Source organism: Pelodiscus sinensis, chromosome 32, assembly GCF_052426305.1.
Source record: "Pelodiscus sinensis isolate ZL-2025 chromosome 32, ASM5242630v1, whole genome shotgun sequence".
NCBI classification, from domain to species: Eukaryota; Metazoa; Chordata; order Testudines; family Trionychidae; genus Pelodiscus; species Pelodiscus sinensis.
In genome coordinates, this window is record NC_143083.1 from 12,365,131 (window position 1) to 12,389,327 (window position 24,197).

General features: G+C 50.9%; 1 long non-coding RNA gene across 2 annotated transcripts in view; it reads right to left on the reverse strand.

Annotated features, from left to right (window-relative positions):
- Window positions 1-2,474: 2,474 nt before the first annotated feature.
- The window catches only part of LOC102461580 (uncharacterized), a 109,189-nt gene continuing 87,466 nt past the window's right edge, over window positions 2,475-24,197 (reverse strand). Inside the window, exons 4-7 of one of the 2 annotated variants that reach the window (XR_016348213.1) lie at window positions 22,754-24,147; window positions 6,734-6,849; window positions 6,122-6,318; window positions 2,475-3,254 (exon numbers count right to left, since the gene is read on the reverse strand). This is a non-coding gene — a long non-coding RNA (uncharacterized LOC102461580). Of the gene's footprint in view, window positions 3,255-6,121; window positions 6,460-6,733; window positions 6,850-22,753; window positions 24,148-24,197 lie in introns of both variants that reach the window. The other variant, XR_012896697.2, reaches the window with a different exon arrangement.

The following is a 24,197-nucleotide window of genomic DNA, read 5'->3' on the forward strand; positions in this document are numbered from 1 at the left end:
CTCCTTCGCGAGAGGAAACGAAACTCTTAAGACAGCAAAGCTATGAGGGGATTGTCAGGTCGGGAAGGCTGGAGTTTGCTACTGCTTAAGGGCCGCGTGCCCCGGGAAGCCCAAACTCACTTTGTCAAGAGGCCTGGCCGCCAAGTTTTCAAAACATCTCGAGGACAGATTTCCCTGGGTTGCGAATCCACCATGGTCGCCAGATTCTCAAGGGCTGAGCCCTGCTACTTACAGCTGACCTGCTGTGACATAGTGGGGGGTACCTTGCTGGTTGCTATGCTGGGCAGTGGGTTGTGAGTGACCTCCACTGGCTGTAGCATGGCCCAGCAGGGCAGGGGATGAGTCATTATGCAAAGAGGGTCTCAACCTGTCTGACCAGCTACCCCCCAGGGAGAGAAACAAAGGAAGGTGGAATGCTGCCCCTGGCTGGGGGGCAGGGCTGGAAGAGAGTTGGTTAGTTTCGGTCTGGGAAGCAGGGGAAAAGGAGCTAGGGAGGGGGCTGGGATTGTAGGGCCCAGCCACCCCCATCTCAAGGGGGGCACTGAGGCCTCCTAGCCCCAGTTCCTGTGACCAGATAACCTCTGTGCTGTGCTGTATCCTGGAGAAGCAATAAACTCCCTCTATTCTACTGGCTGGTGGAGTCTGTCCGTGCCATTACGGGAGTGCAGGAGACGGGAAAAACCCGACGTGCCGTCACACCTGCGGAGCTTTTTGGAGAACCTGGCTGTTTCTTTGGCTGCCTAGGTGGGAGCTGCACTCCTTGGAAAGTCTGAACCCAGCCGAAGGCGTGTCAAAATCTGGCCCATGGCGGGGTGAGTTTAAGCTCTCTCAGCAGCTTCCAGAACACAGTGGCTGAATTGCACAAGTCCAGGGAGGAAGTGTCTAACAGCTGACACCTTGAACTCCATGTGCTCAGCAGAGCTGGGGTCTCTTTGCATCTCCCTGCATAAATAAAGGAACAAAGATCCACCTTGAGAATTTGGCCAGTGCGCAGACATTCCAGTGATGGGTACCATACACAATCCTATATCAGCAGGGTTGCTGTGTTAGTCTGGAGCTGCAAAAACAATAAGGAGTCTGGCGACACTTTAAAGACTCAGGCAGTGTCTAGACTACAAAGATCTAGCAGGAAAAGATACGCGAACCGCGAACCGCGATTTGTGTATCTTTCCCTCCTCTTCTTCCAAAAGAGGCTTTTCCGACAATTGGCCTGTCTACACTGGGCCAATTGTCGGGAAAAAAGCTCTTTACGGAACATCCCTTCTTCCTCCTAAAACGCGGTTTACAGGGATGCTGAAAAAACACGTCTTCTTTTCCGAATTTTTTTCGGAAAAGCAGACACATTCCTTGGACGTGGCAGAGCTTTTCCAGGATACCAAAAAGCTCTGGGCTATGTTTAGATTGCATCACAATTTCTAATGAAGCAGGGATTTAAATCTCCCCCACTTCATTAGCATAAAAATGGCTGCCGCTTTTTTTCGGCACGAAGCTTTGTCTTATCCCTTATTTTAAGAGGGATAAGGGATCTTTCAGAAAAGGCTTTATTTTCTGAAAGATCCGCGTCTAGACTGGCGCTTTTTTCCAGCAAAGCTCCGTGCCGAAAAAAAGAGGCAGCCATTTTTATGTTAATGAAGTGGGGGAGATTTAAATCCCCGCTTCATTAGCAATTGCGATACGTCTAATTTGCATCCCTTTTACGAAAAAGTGATGCAATCTAGACATAGCCCTGTAGTCTAGATGTACCCTAACAGATTTATTTGGGCATAATCTTTTGTGGGCAAAACCCCACTTCATCAGATGCAACAGCCAACATCTGACAAAGTAGGGTTTTGCCCAGGAAAGCTGATGCCCAAATAAATCTGCGGGTCTTTAAGGAGCCACAGATTCTGCGTTGTTTTTATATAAGAACCTAGAAAGGTGGATTCTGGGGCTAGGTAAAGAGAGGCTCCACCAACAAACACCAACATCTGAATTTTGATCACTCCGAAGACCAGGAGCAGGGCTTGGCTGTGTGGCTTCCTAATGGGAGGGGCCATTTGCAACATTCACGTTCGTTCGGGACTGAGAATGCCCCAAAGTCTGTGTGCATGAGGGGTACTGTACCAGACCCATCTCCCCCCCTTTCTTTGAATAAAATCTCCAGTTCCAAAAGAAACCTTCCCCACCACAGTTCCTCGAATGGAACATTCCTCCTCACTCAACCAATCGGCACTTCAGCTGTGAGCTCCACCACTGAACGAGGTGGGCTTTGGAACCTTGGGGAATCCTAGCTGCCCATTGGCTGGTGAGGTGATCCCGGGGTTTATAAAGAGAGAACTGTGGACACACACCCATCTGATCTGAGAAGGCAAAGGGATGCTGAAGACGGAGGATGTGTGTGAGCTGCAGCACCAGTCGGGAGGATGGAGGGGTTTTTGGCTGTCACAGCCAAGAAACAGGAACCCGGATGGTAGTGGCTTCAGCAAAGCAAATCAATAAAGAAGAGTCAGACGATGAGTCACGTTCATATTTTTAATACACATCTCACCCAGCAGCAGGCAGGACCCTTAGAACTCACACGGCCAATAGCTTCTTTCTTACCATGGGGTCCCGAGATGCATTACAAACTGACCGAGAAGTTATATACAGGGGCTCAGCTTGACTTGCTTTCGTGGTAAGATACAGCATCTGTGTCACGACACACAGCAGTGCCAGGTAACCCATGCTTGTAGGCATTTGTCTAGGGATGTAAAGTCCCATTTAATCAGTTAACCGGTTATTTTTAACCGGTGAACTGCTTAACCAGGGGCAGTTAACCATTCACATCCCTACTTTTGTCACCCTCTAATGACTAGTCCACATAAAAGACAGCGTTTACCCCTGCTTCCAGCTGCTGGATTTGGTCTTTGAGTGTATGCCACCTTGAGGTGGTGTTGACCTCAGCTACGCAACCACGTGAAGCATAATCCCAAATCCAGTGGAAATCACAAGGGGGAATTCTGGGAGGCAGAATGCAACTCCCCCGTGCTGGATTTGGCTCTGTTTACTTTGGTCCTTTCTGCTCAGAGGGGAGATGCACAGCTTGTCTTACTACAGAGAATGCAGCTGGCCAACCATTCTTTCTTTCTTTCTTTCTTTCTTTCTTTCTTTCTTTCTTTCTTTCTTTCTTTCTTTCTTTCTTTCTTTCTTTCTTGCCGTCCAATGCAGCCTCTTGCTCATGCCGTCTGGTTCTTGTGGCTTTCGTGGTCGTCCCCTTCCACATCTGATCACGCTACCTGTCAGTCAGAGAGAGACGGTTCAGTAATAGGACATGGCACATCTCTCCCTCCTCCTTGCCTTGCTGGGCATATGGACACCAATGCTTGGCTTGCAGACACATTTGGGACCCCACAACTCCAGCTTTAGTCCGTGCGGGAAAACCTGCCTCAGTGAAGTCAGTGGGCATTTTGCTACTGATGTCAGTGGAGCCAGGATTCACCCAATGGAAACTCAGCATCAATGTTCCTTCTAATATTTCTATCTACATGCAGAATAAATTTTGTTATGTGCACAAAAGATATGCACATGCAACACCAGTAAAAAAAAAACCATGCTGCTGGCTGGTGGGTGCTCTGCTAATCAGCTGTGTGGCATTTGAATCTCTTCTGGGTGGCCACCCAAGCACTCATCTTACAGGGAACACTGATCAGCACCCCTGAGAACTCAGCTCTAAGAGGCATGTACAGTGGGGGGACCCAGGCTCCGCACCCCAGAATGTTTGAATCAGGCTGGGAAAGTTAGGTTCTTCAATAGAGCGGGGGGAGATTTTCATACAAAAATATTTGCCCCCAAAAATTCAGCTCCAGAATGACCGAACTGTGTACAAATTTGGGCTGATTTTGGAGAATAGTTTTTGGGGGGGAGGAGGAAAGAATAAATTCAGAAATCAGTTGCTGTTTTGCTTTGGAAAGATGTTTCATTTCACAATTCCCTGATGCGTCATTTAAAACCCAAAACGATCCCAGAAGCCCTGAAAGGAAACGCTGAGTGAGACCCGCGTCTCACGTTGAGTCACTTTTTTTTGCTGCACTGAGAAATGTTAAAAACATTGTTCCGGTTTTATCCCAAACAGGGGTTTTTTTTTTGGCCCCCAATCTTTTTGGCTCAGCTATTGGATCAAAACGTCACTTAGTCCCTCCGCTCTCGTCTGAAAGCCATATTTAACCATTTCAAGAGATAGTGCGGAGTGCCTGCCGAGCTCACTGACGTCCCTAGCAGGGTGCAGCACCTGTGACAATCAGACCCCTTTCCCTGGGAGATATCACAGCCGGTTTAGGAACTTCACCCTAAGCCCCAGGTTGGACAACGGAAGCCTCTACGTAGGAGCGGCCCGAGGCCAGCTGCAGCAGCTGGCACCCCAGGTGGGTGGTGAGATTGGCGCCCCTGCCTGCACGGCTGTCAATGGCCATGACATCATCACGGGGCACCCTGGCGCCCCGTGATATCATCATTGGGCGCCCGGGCCAGCGGTGCTCTAGGCAACTGCCTAGTTCGCCTAGGCTCACGGGCCACCCCTACCTCTATGCCAATGGTCTCCAACCTTTTTAACCACATGGTCTCTTTTTCAATATCAGTGCAATGTAAGATCTACCTCAAACCGAAATACCCTGGCCCGGCTTCCTACCCACCCCTTCTTTGAGGCCATGCCCCTACTCCACCCCTTCTCCAAGGCCTCACCCTGCTCACTCCATCCCCCTTCCTCCCGCATCCTCACTCACTTTCACCAGGCTGGGGTAGCGGTTTGGGTGCAGGCTCTGGTCTTGAGCCAAGGCCTACATCTACATTGCGCTCTCTTGCGCAAGAAGATATGCAAATGAGGCGTGGCGATGAATATCACCGTGCCTCATTTGCATACCTAATGAGCCGCCATTTTGCGGAAGGGGCTTTTACGCAAGAAGAAGCTGTCTACACTGCTCCTTCTTGCGCAAAGAAACCCTCTTGCGCAGGAGCCGTTCTTCCTGAAAATAAGTGTAGACATAGCCACAGTGTGTGAGAGTTATAGAGATTGGCACTGCCAAGTTCCCTCCATCCCCTTCTCGCTGTGTGGAGATGGGGTACAGGAGTGGAGGGAAGAGGAACACCCTGACAATCAGCACCCCCCCCTTCTCCCTCCCATACCCTGCACAGCAAGCAGGAGGCTCCCAGGGGGTGGCTCCAAGGCAGAGGGCAGGAGCAGCAGGTGGAGGGGCAATTGAAGTGCCAGCACTTGATTTTCCTGGCCAAACCAGTCAGGATCCCCTGTCAGAGGCTCCAAGATCTGCTGGTAGATCCCGATCGACTGGTTGGTGACCACTGCTCTATGATCACACTAAAACAAGACAACATGCTGCAGCAGGGACCTCCTCCTCTGCGTGATCATTGGCAACATGGAACTGTTTATCTAGCTCCGTGGGGAAGGAAGGCCCTGGATTGTGACTTAAAAGCTGTTCTAGCCTGGCTCTGTCCCAGCCTCCCTGTGTGACACGGACGGGTCATGTCATCCCTCCATTTGCCATCTGTGAAATGGGGAGAACATTCTGTCTTTTCTCCTCCACTTTCCTCTGCCTTGTCTCTGTGTCTGTAGGTTCTTTGGCCCAGAGACTGTCTCGCTTACGCAGCGACTGGGGAGACTCAGTCCTCTGATAACCCCAACCCCCAGGAGTGGCGGTCAGTGTGGAGAACGCACCGAGAGCGAAGACAGAAGCCTGGTGGATTTCCAGGGCACCCTTTCTGATGCAGGGAGCAGCCTGGGCCTGACCGGGCTTGGTTTGGGTGGGAAGCTTTAACAGAGGTTCCCCCTCCCATCTTCGATTTCGACTACTCTCCAGTTCACACTATTCTGCCCCCTTTATCGATAGAAGCGCATCAGGGGACTTCCATGAAGGGGACTTCCATGCATCAGGGGACTTCCATGAAGTGTTCTGCCCAGATCTTCCCCTGGACCTTGTTCCTTGAGCGGGAAATTGGTCAGATCCTGTTCTCCTCCTGTTAACCTCCATCCCCAGGACTTAAATCACACAGTAATAATCGCACCATCCGCCAGCCCCGGAGAGAGCAGCTAATAATAGATCCCTGCGAGCCATCGGAAGGGGCGCGGATGGTAATGAACGGGTTTATGCTTTACCTTGAACTTGCGAGCCAGTGCTGGAAATCCCCTTCTGATTAATTTGACTGATGGGAAATCGCCATTTACAAGTGCCCCGTACGCCCGACACAGGTGGCGGCTGGTCAGGTGTCACTGGGGAATGGGAAGAGTGGATGTCTGAAATGCTGAGATTGGATTAACTGCTTGGCTGCTGGGAAGCAGAGCGGCGTGAGGATCTGGAGGAGAGAGAGAGACGGCTTTGCTGGGCGGGAGGCACACCCAGAGGTCGCGGGCATCTGTCTGTTCGGCTGGACTCACCGCTGGACACGCAACCGAGGGACACGATGCTCCTAAAGAGCCGGAACTCCCTAGGGAATCTTGAAAGAGCAGGGAAGAAATTAGAACAGGGGATCCTGCCATGCGGGCAAGGACAAGGAGAAGTCCCGTAGGGCGAGCTTTTAAAAAGCAACTAGCAATTTTGAGTGTGTCCTCATTTTGGGACTGCCACTCGAAAGGGGGCGTCTTTTCAGGAAATGCTCCCCCCTATTCCCGATACCCCCGTAAGCTGCTCAGGAAATCCAAGCCTAGAGCAGTTCTTTCCCATGGATTGTAAAAACAAACAAACCCCTCCAAAATCCCCAAACCACAAACCTCTTACTTCCCCCCTGGCGGCACGAGGGGCCCGGTATGAATCCCCGGTGCTGCGCGCGTTGCAGGCCTGAGACCTGTAAGTGGATGGGATCGGTCGGTGGAGTGTCGGGGTGGCCCTGAAAATGAAGGCATTCATCATGTTAGCATCTGGGCGGGATGCGGAAAGAAGCCAGCTCCTTTGCCCCTTGTTCCCAACGTTTGTAGAACTCGGATTTCTGTCTGGTTTCCCCCCTTACCTCCTAACCACGAACCAAACCTCCCTTCTCTAAGGCACTGCATCCAGGTGGTTTTTTTTATCTATTCCAAGTCTCTCATCTCTGATCTTCGCCCCCCAACCCCCTTGTTCTCCCCCTGGCCTGCCAAAACCTTGACAGCAGACACCCTATGGGGGGAGTAGGGAGGAGCACATTCTGCATACCTTTTTCTGACAAAAACTTGTAGTCTAGCCCAGTGTTTCTCAACCTTTTTTTGTATAAAGTACCCCTTTTTCAAAAAAAAAAAAAAAAGTACCCCCAGTACCTACAGTGTTCAGACACACAACATTTTCTTCTACCCTTGCAACACATTTGTTTAAACAACTTAATTGTAGCCGGGTGGGCGATGAAATTTTGGGGTGTAAAAAGTCCAATAATAAAGCGCTGTAAAACTTCAAAGAAAAAATCAGTTCTCTCCAAATTGCAGGGGTGTTAACATCTCCCCCAGACTTCTTCCTAAGGGTGCTCATACCGCTGGCTGAGAAACACGGCTCTAGCCAGCCCCCGAGATCACCTTTCCAAACCAAAAGGCTGTTGGAACCGGAAATGGGAAAATTTTCATGTGGAAAACACCACAGGGAAGGGGTTTGACAATCTCTAAACTTCTGTTTTCTTTTAATTTTTTTCCAAAAAAATGGTCGTATCCAGCTTTTTGTCAGAACTGGCCTGTTCCCATGAGAAAGTTTAATTTTGCTAACTGGATCTTTCCCCCAGCTCCTGTCAAATCGCACAGAAATGCCCAGCCAGCGCTGACGATGATTCGTTAACATTCACGTGTAATTAGCATGGCAGCTAAAGCTCTAGACGCTGTCAGGAGCTGCTCTACACTTGGATACCCAGTGGGAATTTGATGGCTAGGAACGCTGAGGCCTGGTGAGTATCTGACTGCAGACAGGTGCCGGAGGAGGGTGCTGGCTGAAGTTGGCTTTCCCACAGATCCTAGTACAATCAGGGGGGAAAGGAATTTAAATTTCTTACAGGCCTGGCCCTATCACAACCCAGGTCCTTGCCAGCTCTTTAAATAGCTCCCTGCTGGCTTTTGCCGCAGCTCAGCCAGCTCTTGCCGGATTGGTGCGCCAGGGCGCGCCCGCGTCCTTTCCCCATCGCGTACGACATTCCCACTCACGCGGCTCAGCACGTGTGGGGTTGGCAAAGAAAGCCCCAGAGGGCATTCGCTCCCCAGGAGTGGCTGTGGGGAGGGAGGGATTCGGGATTCTGGGATTAATGCTCTGCCTTCTCCATGCCCTTATGTCTCCTTTTTCCCCTCTGCTCCTCCCCGCTCCCTTTCTTCCTCCCTGCGGCAGCTCCCCCTCCATTTGCCCCTCCCCCCATGCAGGGAAAAGCTGTGTCGGGCAAACAGCTGGTGAGGCCAGTCAGGAGCTGATTTACATAAATTTCCATACGGATTAATTTCTCCTTGCTCTGCCCATCCCTCTCGGCGGTGTGAATCGGAGTCTGCTGTCAAGGAAGAGGGTTTCGGCGTGCCAGGGGGAGGACAAGAGAATGGGGGCAGGGGGCAGAGATCAGCGGGGAGGCCTGGACTCCTTGCAGGAGGGTGGGCACTGGGGCAGGGTCTGGTGCTTTGCCCGAGGGAGGCAGGAGGGACATGGGCAGACTGGGCCCCCCTGGCTTCCATCCTCCCCCCCGTTATGAATCTCCGGCTCCCAAGGGAACAGCTGTGCTGGGCGTTCCGTCCTCGCAGGCAGGGACGGCCTCAGACGTGCCAACAAGACCCAGCGCTAAGGGCCGCTCAGAGCAGTCTCTCCCGGTGGAGACATGCCCAAGCCGCATGCGTCTGAACCCGGTTCTAGATTCCCAGCTCCCCGAAGGTCGGGGTGGGGTAGGACTCCAGGGCCCTGGGTTGTCCCATGATCAAGATGGAAGGCGTGTGGACAAACTGGGTCTGGAGTGGATTGGGCGCGGTGTTTCTTCCCTCCCTAGTAGCCTCGACTGAGGATTTGGCTCTGAGCGCCCCAGGCTCGTTAGCAATGAATAATGACGATAATAAGCAGCCGCCTTTTCATTACATGACACTTCCCCAACCAAGGCTTCTGACTTGGGCGCATCAGAAACCTCCCCCGCCCCGATGATAAAAGTTAATTTGTATCTGGAACCTCTTGCAAAGGAGAAGGATTCCAGGCCCCCTTTATACACATCTGGTTGTGGGGAGGGGGTAATTGAGGGTCCTTCATCTCTTGTTTGTTAGCCCTGGGCCAGGAGGAAATGGGGAATTTAACCCTTCACGTCCCGGCTGTAGGCTCCCTCCTACATGGTGCAAAACCCTTTGAAATGAAACCTCCCAAAAGGCCAGCTTTAGCTTTCCTCTTCCAGGACGATGCAAAAGACGTCATGGACATGAAGGGATTGAGTCTCACAAGCAGGTCAGATTTATTATCTGCATTTTACAGGTGGGGAAACTGAGGCACTGGAAGGGGGTGAATCGCCCATCGAAACATACAATGAGATGAAGGCAGAACCCAGCTATCCTGCCCACGGGCACGTTCTTTAAACAGAAACACTGTTTGGCCCACGTGCTCAAAAAAAGATTTCGAGCTGCTGACCCAGCTGGTCACAAAGTGCTGGGCACGCACCATTCGAAAACGAGTAGGGGGAGGCAGTATGGACTCTAGAGGATAGAGCGTGGCACTCAGGAGACCTGGTTTCGAGTGCTGGGTGACCATGAGCAAGTCACATGACAGCTTCGTGCCTCAGTTTCCCCCCCTCTCTTAAACTTTGCGAAGCATGTTGCGCTCAACTGCTGAAAAGTACCACATAAGCCAGTTTGTGGGTGGTGCCAACTGAAGCATTTTGATGGGGTGCAGAGGGCGTGCCCCGCTCTCAGTCAATGCATCATGCATTCAGCCTGCCCCTCCCTCCACATGCTCTGGCTTTACACGCATGTCACTTTAGTAACACCGGTAGGGAAAAAAACAACCCTTCCCCGGGCAACAGTAAATAAAATGTCACATGGGCAGCACCCAGAACCCGGATGGGCCATACAGGGCCTGTGGGTGACAGGCTGCCCGCCACTGACCTAAGCCTTGGGTGTTTCTCTTATTATTGGGTTTGCAAACATGGAAGCAGCCAACCTGCTTTGGAAGTTTGGGGCTTCCCTTCCTCTGCAGTGGGGCGGGGAGGATAAAAACCTCACGGACTGTGAGGCGCTCAGAAGAGAAACAATGGGGCCCGGAGACAGAAAGATCCACCTTGTGCTGACAGCCAAGTGCCTTCGGTGGATAAAACAGCAGCAGGGGATAAGTGAAGATGGCCACTTTGATGGGGGCAGGGAGGGAAGGCATGGGGCTCTTTAAACTGGCTTTGGTGTTCCCCCAAAGTTGAAAAGTTGCCATTCTTCCACCAAGGGATTTCAGGAAACCAATTTCTCCTGCCATTAACAGCTGCATTTCCACATCAAAAGCGATGGATGCGATTCCTCCAGCCTACTTAATTAGCCTAATTAACATGGGTCCTACAATTGACAGGTACTTCTGGCCTCAAAGACTAAATCAGGAGACCATGGAGACAGCTGAGTGGGATGAAGAACAAGCCAAAGGGAGAAGGACTCATGTTAAAATCCTCCAGGGCCCACGGCACAGAGCGATCCCTGCTGTTATTCTGCCTGGGGATCCTCAAACCAGCAATGACCTGGGTTACAGAAGACACTAGTGATAGAAATGTAGCCGTGTTAGTCTGGGGTACTTGAAGCAAAATGCAGGACAATGTAGCACTTTAAAGACTAACAAGATGGTTTATTAGATGATGAGCTTTCGTGGGCCAGACCCACTTCCTCAGATCAAATAGTGGAAGAAAGTAGTCACAACCATATATACCAAAGGATACAATTAAAAAAATGAACAAATATGAAAAGGACAAATCACATTGCAGAACAGAAGGGGGATGCGGGGGGGTGGGAAGGGGGAGGAAGGAAGGTAAGTGTCTGTGAATTGCTGATATTAAAGGTAGGGAGAGTGGGATGTTTGTGAGTTAATGGTATTACAGGTGATAATTGGGGAAACTGTCTTGGTAATGGGTGAGAAAGTTCAAAGTCTTGTTAAGTCCTTTAAGCTAGAAGTCCGTTAAGCTAGAAGACACTAGCTTATTGATGGAAGTGCTGTCTAGCTGTCAGCCAGGGGGCTGGAGAAGTGAGACGATAAGATCTGGAGCAAGTGGAGAGGCAGAGCATCAGGGAGCCTGAGTTCAAATCACCTCTCTGCCACTGGTTCTTTCGGTCACCTTGGGGCAGTCACTTCACCTCTGAACTGAGCAAGGAGCTTTTAAAATTCTTGCCTTTCAGGTGCGTCTACACAGCAGGGCCTCACTCGAAATAAGTGATGCAAATTGAGCTACGGCAATTGCCTTGCTTATTTCAAAATCAGGAGCGTCTACACAGCCCTGGTTTCGAAACAGAGCCCTCTTCCTCCGACTTCCCTGCCTCCTCGCGCAATGAGGGTCCCAGGGGCCAGAGTAAGAAGTCCTCCCGCTTGACAGTATTGTGACATTATTTTGAAACAGCTGCCTGCTATGGAGACATGGACTGAGTTGTTTTGAAACTCTAGTTATTTCCAAATAATGTTGCTGTGTGGACATACCGAGTGACCTGCCCAGTCTGTAGTGGCAACACCCGCTGAACTCAGGGTCTCCTGAGTTCCAGGTCAGCCCCTGCTGGCAAAATGTCATTGTCCCGTTTTTTCCCTGCTCTCGTTCGATGGGGGGCGGCGGGGGGGAGCAGATTTAGGAGTTTATTTCCAGGCTCCAAAGGGTCAGGCGGATGCACCCAGCCCCATCCTGCAGCTTCCTCTCACAGCCAGTCTCCGACGCCACAACGTGCTCATTTGCCCAGGACTGGAGGCTGCTTTCCTTTGGCTGTGGGCACACAGGGGTGCATGCCTCTCTTTGCTCTCCTTGCTCAAGCCCCCTTGCACACAGCATTGGCTCCTGCGGCCCGAGCCTGCCGTGGGGCATGCACATGCATGTGTGTGTGTGTGTGTGTGTGTCCGGCGTGAGCAGGTTGCACGCAGCGTTGGCTCCTGCCGCCCGAGCCTGCCGCGGGGTGTGTGTGTGTGTGTGTGAGACAGGCGCAATAGAGCCGTCGTGAGCAGGTGACAGCAGAACTGGCCCCGTCCGAGCCCTGCTGGGAAGTGACAAAGTAGCTCAGGGCATACGAGCGAGTAAGCCCAGGCCGCCTGCCCGCAGGGAGCAGGTGAGTCTGCAAAGGAGCAGTCAAGCCGGTTCCACCCTGACGAGAACAATCAGTGTCAAGCTGTGCCCAGGCACCGAGCCGATTTGTGCAAGTGTCCAGTGGGGGGGGGGGGAGGAAGTGCACAAAATTAACTCTTTGCTCTCCCCGCTTGGGAAAGATGCCAGGGACTCTCTGAGCCAGTGAAAATGGAAAAGCCAAAGCTCATCAAATCAGATTGAAAAGAGCCGCTGCCCCGCCAGCCCAGGTCCCTTCTTGCTCCCTCTCTGTCCAGTCTCGTGAGACACGGCATCCCTGGGGGAAGAGCCGTGTTGACAGACCCTTATGCGATGGGGCAGGCCTGGTCTTGATGCATCTGACTTGGGGCCTAGATGGACGGCCTGACTGGCTCAAGATCCCACAGGGAAGTAGAGGTAGGGCTGGGGACTGGAGCTATCTCCTGAGCCCAGACTAAGCTCCTTCACATTGGGCACTTCCTTCCCCTCACCAGAGGCTGGGAGATGGGGTCAGTCTTGTGGAGCAACATTTTAAAGTCATGGTGTCATGTTCCCTCCCGTGCCTCCGTGTAAACTGTGATTTGCACCAGTCCAGGTGCAGGGTGCAAATCACACCGTTGGGTGTCTACACTAGAGGTTTGCACTAGGGACTGGCTGCCCAGGGCTGGAATGGGGGCAGATCCCCAGGGCAGACAGGGCCGGGATGACGGGAGAGGCAGTGACTGCCAGAAGCCGCATGGTGCAGTAGAAAAGCTGCTGGCTTAGGCCTATTCGCAACATTGCTGCTGTCTGTGGTGGGGACCTGGCCTGCAATGACAGGTGTCTCTGCGTCTCCCCCATACTGTGCCTGTCTTGTCAGGCTGTGAGCTTGTGGAGGCAGGGACTGTCTGTTTGGATTTCGGCTGTGGTTACCATGCCACCTAAATACACACTAGCCCAATAGATAAGCGGAGGAGGCAGTGCGAGGAGGATACACAAGAACATGGGCAGTGGGAGAAGGTAGGGCTGAGGAGGCAAGCCCCCAGTCTTGCCCCACTCCCTGCCTCTTTTGCCTGAGCTCCGCCCCTTCAGCCCAGGCCCCGCCCCTTCTGCCCGGGCCCCGCCTCTTCTGCCCAGATCCCTCCACTGGAGCCATAAGGAGGTAGAATGGCATGGCCCTGGAGCACCGGGAGGGCGGGCGCTGGGGACAGCAAAACTCAGCTCCCAGTAACCTACAGTAGGTGTTCTGGGGGGGCAGAGTGTGGGCAGGGCCAGGCTGGCGGGTTGGGAAGGCAACGCCTCCCCCTCCTCCCATACCAGCCGCCGATGCACAAGAAATTGGGTAACCTTAAAGTCGCAGAGCATGCTTATTGGCGTGTGTGCGCGTGTTTAAAAACAAAAACAAAGCTGGTGAAATAAAAATACAGGCTCACCTTCTAAATTAAAAACGAAGGCATTGTCCGATCTGCTGCAGATTCTGGGTACCAAACCTGCGATGCTCCCAAAACACCGACGCAAACGGCTTTTTCAAAAATAAGATTTAGTGAAACATTGAAACTGTCCCCTCCCAAGATTTCTAGCTTGAAATGTGTGTGTGTGTGTGTGTGTGTAAAGCAAGGGGGGGGAACCTTTTTTGGGGCAGGGGTCACTGACCCACAGAAAAATCAGTCGGGGGCTGCACACAAGTGAGAAGCAAGAAAAAAGCCCACACCAAATCCTCACAAAGTGAGAAGAAGAAAGACCCTCCGCACATTCCCCTCACACACCAGTCTAAGGGGCCCAGGTTAGTAGATTTTGTGCACTCCAGCCCTGAGGGAGGATGGCAATGGTATTGGGGGCGCAGGGGGTCCCGTGACTATAGGCCGACTTGGCCGTCGCCTAGGACGCCGCCTTCAACGGGGTGCCCAATGATGATGTCACGGGGCACCCAATGATGATGTCACGGGGCACCCGATGATGACGTCACTCCATTGACAGCCGTGCAGGCAGGGGCGCCGATTGTGTGTTCCGCCTGGGGCGCCAGCTGCCGCAGCCTGCCTCAGGCCGCTCCTGTGGGGGTGTTTGAAGCACCAGTGCATGCCCCCCAATGCTGGCTGGGGAAGCCCGGAGCCTTGGGGGCCAGATCCAGGCAAGCCGGGGGCCTCATCCGGCCCCTGGGCCTTAGCTTCTCCACCCTTGGTAGAACGGGTCCTTCAGAGTCAAAACGGCTGGAGGAACAGATTCCAAGGCCAGAAAGGACCACCGTGATCATCCAATCTGCCCCCTCCTCTCCCTGTGTAACCCCAGACAGAGAACTCCCCTTGAAGAAGTCCCACCCTTGACTGTAGAGTGGTGCGTGATGGAGAATCTGCCCCCCTCCGCCCCCGGGGATGCTGTTTCAGGGGGGCGTTATTCTCCCTGCTCAAAAGGGACGCCTCTTTGCCAGGGGAAAGGTGTTTAGCTCCAGCTCCCCAGGCGTGGGACTGGGTCTGGCCTTTCAGTAGCGCGCATTCAACACCCGCTGTGCCGGGAGGAAGGTTTCTGCCTCCCCGCTCCGTGAGATTAAATAGGGGAAATAAAGATTCCTTTGCAGCCCCGACCCTGACCGGCTGCCCCCGAGAGCTGGGAGCCAATAGGCTTTGCGTAAACAGCCGCATAATTCCAGCAAACTTGGGCCCCCAACAATAGCGGTTTCCCTATGACGGGGGGAGAGAAGATTTATTTCGCATTCTTGCTCTCAGAAGAAAAGCGAGATGCTGCAATAACGACCCTTCAGTTCAGTACCGCCAGTGCTTTATTATGAAACCTGTGACCAGAGACGTCTATTCAACTCCTCGGTGAAGGACAAGGCTCCTTTTAGAGCCGCTTTAGGGTCCTTTTCTATGAGCTGCGAAGGCAAATTCCTCCGGATGGCAAATATTTTGATTATGAACGGAAAGAAAAAGCCATTCCCTCCCCCACACTTTAAACCAAATACAAGAGTTTGGGGCGGGCGGGCGAGGTTGGGGGGGGAGAGAATCAAACTGGAATGAGATTGAATTCTGCCTGGTCTTGAATAGGAGGAAGGGGACAGCGGTTTCTTTCTGTCTCCTTCGAGCTGCAATTTATGTGTGGCTAAGGTGTGTTTGAGAACCGAGCGCTGGAGGAGTACCCCGAACGCCGTTCTTCGAGGCAGGGTCCCACCAGAGGCCTTGCTGTGGTTGGGTTTTGTCATCCACAGCTGGGGACCCACAATGCAAACGCAAAACAGTTTTATAATAAATACAAGCGCTTGTTGGCAAAGCATCGAATCCTAGTATCCTAGAACTAAAAGGGACCTCAAGAGGCCATAAAGTCCAGTCTCCTCTCTTCACACCAGGACCAAGCACCATCTAGATCATTCCTGATAAATGTCTATCTAACCCACTCTTAAATCTCTCCAGTGATGGAGATTCCACAACCTCCCTGGGCAATTTATTCCCGTGTTTCACCACCCTGACAGTTAGGAACTTTTTCCTAATGTCCAATCTGAATCTCCTTTGCTGCAATTTAAGTCCTTTGCTTCTTGTCCTATCCTCAGAGGCCAAGCCGAACAATTTTTCTCTCTCCTCCTTGTAACACCCTTTTTGGAATTTTGTATGGTAGGAAACGTCACCATGTCAGCAATAGTTCTCTGTTCTGAAGCAAAATATAAAACAATCCTCCAAGCGTTTGAACCGGAAATCACCCAGAACAAATGTGGGGGTTTCTTCTTTTTTTGGATACTTTGTATCAAAAGGAAACTTTTTGCTATTTCAAGGCGGCAGTTTTAATTGAGAAGCAATATTCCCCAGATGAAAAAAGTGTGGATTCACTTCCAAATGGCTACATGAAAGAAAAAATAATAATTTGGATTTTCCCCAGCTGAACCATTTTAAATTGGTGGCTACACTGACATTCTCCTTCACAGAGTTTCAATTTTGATGAAACCACATTTTCTGACGGAATCCTAGAATCCTAAGGCTGGAAGAGACCTCAGGAGTCATTGAGTCCTAAACCTCCCTTGCTGCAATTTAAGCCCATTGCTTCTTGTTCTATCCTCAGAGGCCACGGAGAACAATTTTTCTCCCTCCTCCTCGTGACACACTTTTAGATACCTGAAAACCGCTCTCATATCTGCTCTCGGTCTTCTCCTTTCCAAACTAAACAAGCCCAGTTCTCTCAGTCTTCCCTCATAGGTCATGTTCTCTAGACCTTTATTATGCTTGTTGCTCTTCTCTGGACCTTAGAATAATAGAGTCATAGAATCACAGAGCTGGAAGAGACCTCAGGAGTCATCGAGTCCAGCTCCCTGCCCAAAGCAGGTCCAATCCCAGCTCAATCATCCCAGCCAGGGCTTTGTCAAGCCAAGACTTAAACACCTCTAGGGATGGAGATTCCACCCCCTCCCTAGGGAACCCATTCCAGTGCTTCCCCACCCGCCTAGGGAAATAGTTTTTTCTAATATCCAACCTGGACCTCTCCCACTGCAACTTGAGACCACTGCTCCTTGTTCTGCCATCCGTCACTACTGAGAACAGCCTCTCTCCATCCTCTTTGGAACCTCCCTTCAGGAAATTGAAGGCTGCTCTCAAAGCTGAAGGCTGCTATCAAGCAGCGCATCTAAAAAAATACTGACCAGTTCCAATAAAGACAAGAGTGTGGGAAAGACGCCAGTTTGTAGGACTGTGAACAATCAAAAATGAGACATGTTTTTGTACTAAAACTTCTGGCCACCCTTCTATATGTTTGTACAGAGTCTATTACAGCGGATTACCCTATTACCCTGTTCGGGCAAAAGTCCTTTTTCCAGAAAACTGTTCCAGAAAGGGGCCAGTGTAGACAGCACAGACGTGGTTTCCGCAAAAAAGCCCCGATCGCGAAAATGACGATCGGAGCTTTTTTGCGGAAAAGTGTGTCTACATGGGCACGGACGCTTTTCCAGAAAAAGTGCTTTTCTGGAAAAGCATCCTGTCAATGTAGACGCGCTTTTTCCGGAAATACTTATAACAGAAAACTGTCCCGTTTTAAGCATTTCCGGAAAATCATGCCAGTGTAGACGTAGCCTACAGGTCCATGGGAAACTTGGCTACACCCATGTTAAGTGAACATCCGGCTAACTAATATCATGCCAGCCCACGTATCTTGCCGGACCAGAGAGTGCCGGATTAGAGAGATTCAGCCTATACTCCATCACTGACAATTTGTAGATCAAGACTGGATGCTATTTGCTAAAATACCTGGGGAAATTCTCTGGCCCAGGAATCTAAGGCTATGTCTAGACTGCAAGCCTCTTTCGAAAGAGGCTTTTTCGAAAGATACTTTCGAAAAAGCCTCTTTCGAAAAAGAGCGTCTAGACTGCAAGCGGAACTTTCGAAAAAGCAAGCCGCTTTTTCGAAAGAAAGCAGCGAGTGAGTCTGGATGCTCTCTTTCTAAAAAGCCCTGTTGGCATTCAAGAACGCCTTTTTTCGAAAGAGCACTTTCGAAAAAAGGCGTTCTTCCTCGTGAAATGAGGTTTACCGCCGTCGAAAGAAAAGCCGCGTTCTTTCGATTTAATTTCGAAAGAACGCGGCTGTAGTCTAGACACAGGTGAAGTTTTTTAGAAAAAAAGGCTACTTTTTTCGAAAACCCCCCTGAGTCTGGACACAGCCTAAGAGTGTCTTGGTCTGATCCTTTAATCATGCGGCTTGTCCTTACTCTTCCTGTGCATATTCCCACTGAAATCAAGGGGATTAAGGGGCTAGTGGGACCGTGGCCAAGTGAAATGCTGGTTAGATAGTTGAGATATGGGTGGCTAGTTATCAAGATGAGTGATGGGCTGTAAACTGACAGGCTAAACATCCTCCTTTGGGAGATCATAGACCACATCCTGTGCCACTGAAATCAACGTGAGCCTGGCCGCTGAGTTCAGTGGAAGTAGGATAGAGCTTGGTCTCCGTGTAGGTGTGGTAGGACGTGGGTAGGGAATCAGGTATTGTCCATTTCATCGAGTTTGGCTGAGTCCCACCAGGTGGGGATCTGGCCCTGGAATTTCCAGCACTCGGGAACACTGAAACAAAAGGATTCACTCAATTTGGACAGCAGCTTGTCTGTTGCAATTTGGCTCCTTGTCATTCTCCAGGCGGGTTCAGTTCCCGGGTCTGTTGCATTACGACTCCAACTCAGGGAAATGCTTCAACACGTGTTTATGTCCTTTTGACTTAAGTGCCAGCTTAAAATTAAAGCGCTCGCTTAAGTGCTTTCCTGAATGGAGCCTGTCCCAGTGCTGCTGGGGAAATCAGTGTCGCTTACTGACTTTGACGGCACCAGATCGATTTACAGCAGCTGAGACGCCACCCTGGGGTTCCCAGCACCACTGGGGATGTGGAAAGTCGAAATGAAGAGACATGAACAAAAATCATGTCCACCGTTACGGTTAAAATAATACAATGAATAGATTAATTAATGAGTAAGTATTATTATTAACAACAATAATGAATAATAATAAATATATTGACTTTGATTCTTATCTGCTTCAGTTTAACTATCCAATCTTCAGATACTTACTGATGCTCTCTGTCTCCCACCCCCTTTCTTTTTCTTCCCTCCCCACTCCTCTTGCCCTCTCCTATTTATTTTGGGTGTACACATCCTAAACTCATAACTCTGGTCATCTGAAGAAGTGGGCTGTGCTCACGAAAGCCCATGATCTCATCTACATGTTTTGTTAGTCTATAAAGTGCTACCAGACCTTTTTTTTTTTTTTCTGTATCAGACTAACTCGGCTACCCCCTGAAGCTAGCGAATAATGAATATGTATGTCAGTCCCAAACTCTCCTCTTTATGTAAGGTAGACAAGCCGGGCACTACATGGTTCGCTGCACTGGGAAGGCTGATGAACTCCCCCAATTTCCCTGTTTGGGATACGCCTCCCCCCATGCAAATGAGCCTGTTTTCTTGTAATAAACTAACCAAGACGTGTCACCAGCAGAGTGCCCTGAAATCACTTTATACTAATATGGAGCATCCTTTGGCGTTCCTAAGCCAGGCTACCGCACGGCACATCACGTGGCCGACACACACAATCCTCCTAAAACCAATGGTTGGGAATAGTCCTAATCTACACAAACTGACATAGTTAATAAATGAAACCCAGCCACCTGCTAATGGAGGGAAGAATGCCTTACCCCACTTTGCCTTTTATCCGAAGAGCTCCAAATGTTTTAAAAGCACGTTTCACGGTTGTCATGACCATGAGGGTTGGCCAACAGCCTGGGGACTAAGGGGTTAACTATGTCCCCTCTACCTAGCCAGGTAGCAGTTAGCCAACAGAAATGCAGGGAGGGATTTCAAAGGGAGACAAAGGAATTTTGGGGTTTTCCCTCCTTTGTCTCTGAGCCAGTTTTGCTCTCTAGATACTGAGGGAGACAGAAGAATCATAGAATACTAGGACTGGAAGGGACCTCGAGAAGTCGAGTCCAGTCCCCTGCCCTCATGGCAGGACCAAGTACTGTCTAGACCATGGGTTCCCAAACTGGGGGCGTGCCGAAATTCCAGGGAGGGTGCGAGGTGACCCAGATCCCCCTCCTTAATCCCCCTCCCCTAAGTTTTGCTGCTGTTTTTGTTTTTCAGCCCCAGTCAATTCATTTTTTTTGGGCTCAACACGTTTTGCTGCTATGGGGGGTGAGGTGGGGGTGAGGATTTCTCAAAAATCAAAAAGGGGGCATGATGCTGAAAAGTTTGGGAACCACTGGTCCAGACCATCCCTGATAGACATTTATCGAACCTACCCTTAAATATCTCCACTGATGGAGATTCCACAACCTCCCTGGGCAATTTATTCCAGTGTTTCACCACCCTGACAGTTAGGAACTTTTTCCTAATGTCCAACCTAAACCTCCCTTGCTGCAGTTTAAGCCCATTGTTTCTTGTTCTATCCTCAGAAGCCAAGATGAATAAGTTTTCTCCCTCTTCCTTATGACACCCTTTTAGATACCTGACAACCGCTATCATGTCCCCCCTCAATCTTCTCTTTTCTAAACTAAACAAACCGAATTCTTTCAGCCTTCCTTCATAGGTCCTGTTCTCTAGACCTTTAATCATTCTTGTTGGTCTTCTCTGGACCCTCTCCAATTTCTCCACATCTTTCTTGAAATGTGGTGCCCAGAACTGGACACAATACTCCAATTGCAGAGTAGAGTGCAAGAGTACCAGCGCAGAGTAGAGTGGAAGAATGACTTCTCCTGTCTCTCTCCAAGAAAAAGACTCGTCATAATGTGTAAGTAGGGTAAAGTCTAGATAAATCCATCCGGTTTTATTGTTTTCTGGTTTGGGAATTTGGATCTGAGGTCTGTGCTGTTAGAAATGGTTTCCCCTCTCTTTTGTAACTGAGTTTTGCCCCATGGGGGGATCCCCCATGAGTATATTAATTGATGGATCTTACCATCTAGCCATTCCAACTATGCTTGTAACTGGAGTTTTGTTTTGATAATAAAAGTTCTTTCTTTTTTTAAATAACCTGGTATTGGTTCATTTCTGTGTCCTGGTAAATCTGCTGTGGATATCTGCATGCCTCTGACTCGGGGACAGCGGCCACAGACTGCAGCTTGTATTTTCTCTTTTCTTTTTCAAGATCTTTGGGGAAAAGAGCTGGAGGTACCCCTGAGGTTTTTATGGCGGAGGTTACCCAAGTGACCTCTTCCCTGGTTTTTCTTGTAATACTTGGGTGGTGGCAGCGGTTTTTATTTCCCAGAGTCCAGGTATTAGGATTTTGGGGGACATTTTTGTACCAAAGCCTGTAGACATCAGGTTTTGGGGTGCTTTTGTGGGTCCCCACTTCTGCATTCATCGTGCCAGAGTGGGGAACAGCCTTGACAACAGGAACAGCATTATGCCCATTGTACAGATGGATGAACCGAGAAAGAAAGAGTTAATTTAACGACTCTATGGCCAGAGGGCTGTGAATAGAATTTGGGAGCCCCGATGACCAGCCCTTTGCTCTGTGCCACTAGACCAGAGTTTCTTCCACACGTGGTAGCAGTTTTCAGCTTCACATGTGGATGACGACCATCTTGACTCTGTCCCCTGGCTCAAACTAGACCCTGCAGGGAGTGGGACCAAAGACACCACAAGGATGTTTTCCCATCTATGATGTTCTGGCAGCCCCGATGGACTGACCAGAAGTCTGTCCTTTTGGCCACTCTGTGCCTCAGTTTCTCCATAGCTAACTGGGGCTCCTCCATGTACCTAACTCACAGGGAGCCCTGAGTCTCGGTTCCTTTCTGTTTGAGAGCTGGGGCTGAATCCTGCATTGCTGCTTGCCAGGTTTCTTAAAGATCTGGGGAGGAGAATCTAGGGATTTTTTAAGGGGAATCTCCCCTTTCTTCTATCTCCTGGTGCTGCTGGGACTCTTGGGCCTGGTCTACACTAGGACCTTAGTCAGAAATAACCCACCCCCAGGTCGAATTTGTAAGTGGCACATCCACACTACCAAGCCTGTGATTCTGGAATAAGAGACTGCGGAATTTGAACTCTGCACTCCCGCTTTTCATGGGGAATAACGCTATTCCCAAACTTGGAAATCAGGACTAACGTTAGTGGGGATGCTCCAGTGCTGCTAATTCGAACTAATTGGCCTGGGGGAGGCCCCCCACAGCTCCTCGGCATGCTTTCTGGAGCTCAGAGTCCGAGGGAGCACAACCACATTAATGGAGCCTGCCTCGGACCACATCCGATTCTTTCCAGAAGGGAGGACACGAAAGTTTGATTTTGTAAAATCAGGTGCCCCAAAGCCGAACTGATTAAATTAAATATTAATTTAATATTAATTAAGTCGAATGATTACATTCGAAATAATCTTCTAGTGTAAACGTGGCCGTGGGGTATTCCCCCTGTTCTGTGTTTTAAAACCCCAACCAAGGGGAAATTCCATAAGCCCGCCTGGATTTTAGAGCCCCCGACGCGTGCCCACTGGTGTTCCAGGGCGGGATTCCGAGCACGGATGCCTAGAATGAAATGAGCAGAAATGATCATTTACACCTCAGCCTTGGCGCAAAGGTTCTTTGCCATGGAAACAAGGGTTGCTAGGGACTGACGAATATGCCATAAAATATTCCAAAAGACACTCTCTCCCGGTGCTGTGATTACAACCTGGGAGCTCCGGGGCAGCGGTGGGGATGCCGGGTGCTTTTGGCTGGGCACTTCCCCTCCCAGCGGTAGGCGTGTTGCATCATACTGCAAGTGTCTAGTGTACGTACACACACACACACACACACACACCATCCCACAGAAGCTGAAGGCCCCTGCAGGGCACGCTCTCTGCAGACCAGAGCTGGGCGGGAGGGCCAAGGAAAAAGTCGCCACCGTGCGGAGAGGACCGGAGTCGAAGATCCCTACAATCTAAACCTGTTCCTATTCCCCACCCCACGCCCCCCCCCCGAGCAAAAATGTTGCATGTCAAATTGCAGATTTCAGATGTGTAGAATGACAGCAACGGAGCAGCAAGGGATGGCGACAGGTGCCTGAGAGGAGAGTCCAGGGCTGGGCCGAAGTCATGTAGAGTTGCTGACCTATTGCGCATGCTACCCCCAGCCATGCCACGCACAGCGTGAAAATGTAGACAGGCAAAAAACCAACTCACGTGGGAGGTTGGAATCATGTGCAGAGAATCAGAGCGGTTTTCATAGAGACTTCCTGGCAAGACCAATCCTGCCCATCTCCCAGGTCCAGGGCAGGATCAGTTCCTTGGTTACATTCGCTTTTGTTCTGCCTGGTCCGGGCCCAAGCCACAGGGAAACAATTCCCCAGCTAGATCCTTTTCACAGCGGGGCAGGGAGAGGGGAATAGAGACCTCTCCCCTTCCCCTGGGGGGCTGACGCCCCAGCCAGATCTATCACATCGGCAGGAAGTTTGGTCTATTGCCTCCAGGATAGATTCCTCCGCCTGCTGTAATGTGGACTTGTGCCACGTTGCACCAGCAGAGAACTGGGCCCTAAGCTTCTTTTTTCTTAGCACCATCCCGATCCTCCCTACTGGTCCACTCATGTCCAACCCTCCAGCTGGGATTTCACAGGACTTCTGAGGAATCAGGGGGGCCCGGGTGACGAACGCCTTTGGAAATCCCAACTCAAGAACCGTGCTCCCTTCTTGGCCCCTTCCATTGCCCCCCAGATCATCCTCTGGTCTCCCGCCTTCTCACATCTTTCGTTAACCTCCGAACAAAGATCCTGCGGGAGGAGAGAGCTCTTTTTCCGAGCCACCATACCGTTCACGCGGGTTCACGGGTGTGACGTAGTGGAGGTGCTGTCTTGTGGCATTCACTGGATCCACTCTGGTTTTGCAGTCACTGGTTGCTGTGTTGTGCTGTGTGTGACCCCTACTGCCCTATGCTGATCTGCAGAGGCTGTGTGTGTGTGTGTGACCCCTACTGCCCTATGCTGATCTGCAGAGGCTATGTGTGTGTGTTGTGTGTGACCCCTACTGCCCTATGCTGATCTGCAGAGGCTATGTGTGTGTGTGTGTGTGTTGTGTGTGACCCCTACTGCCCTATGCTGATCTGCAGAGGCTGTGTGTGTGTGTGTGTGTGTGTGTGTGTGTGTGTGTGTGTGTGTGTGTAGGCATGGCCCAGCCGCCTGACACCTGGGCTAGGTGGTGGACTCTGAACAAAGCAAGGGGTGTGGTTGCCTGGGGGTTGAGAGACCAGTTGCTGGGGGTTGGAGCAGTCTTAGCTGGGGGAAGCATGACGGAAGCAGACTAAGTCCAAGACAGGAGGGGATCAGGGGCCTGCGACCCTCTTCCTCCTGAGAGGGCTAAGGCTCTGCCCTGGCTCCTAAGTCAACATCGAGCCTTTGCTGTGTTGTATCTCAGAGAAGCAATAAACCCTTTTTACTCTGCTGGCTGGCGGGGAGAAACATCTGGCTGCGGATGGGGGTGCAGGGTCGGGGGCTCCCTGACGCGCCGTCACCACATGGACACATGCCTTGGGGGGTGCGGTGGGATCGACGTCTTCGTCAGACGCTGAGTGGATGAGGGGCCCTGAAACAACGTTACAGCGGGTCAGAGAGGGGGGTGAGCACCAGTCCCTA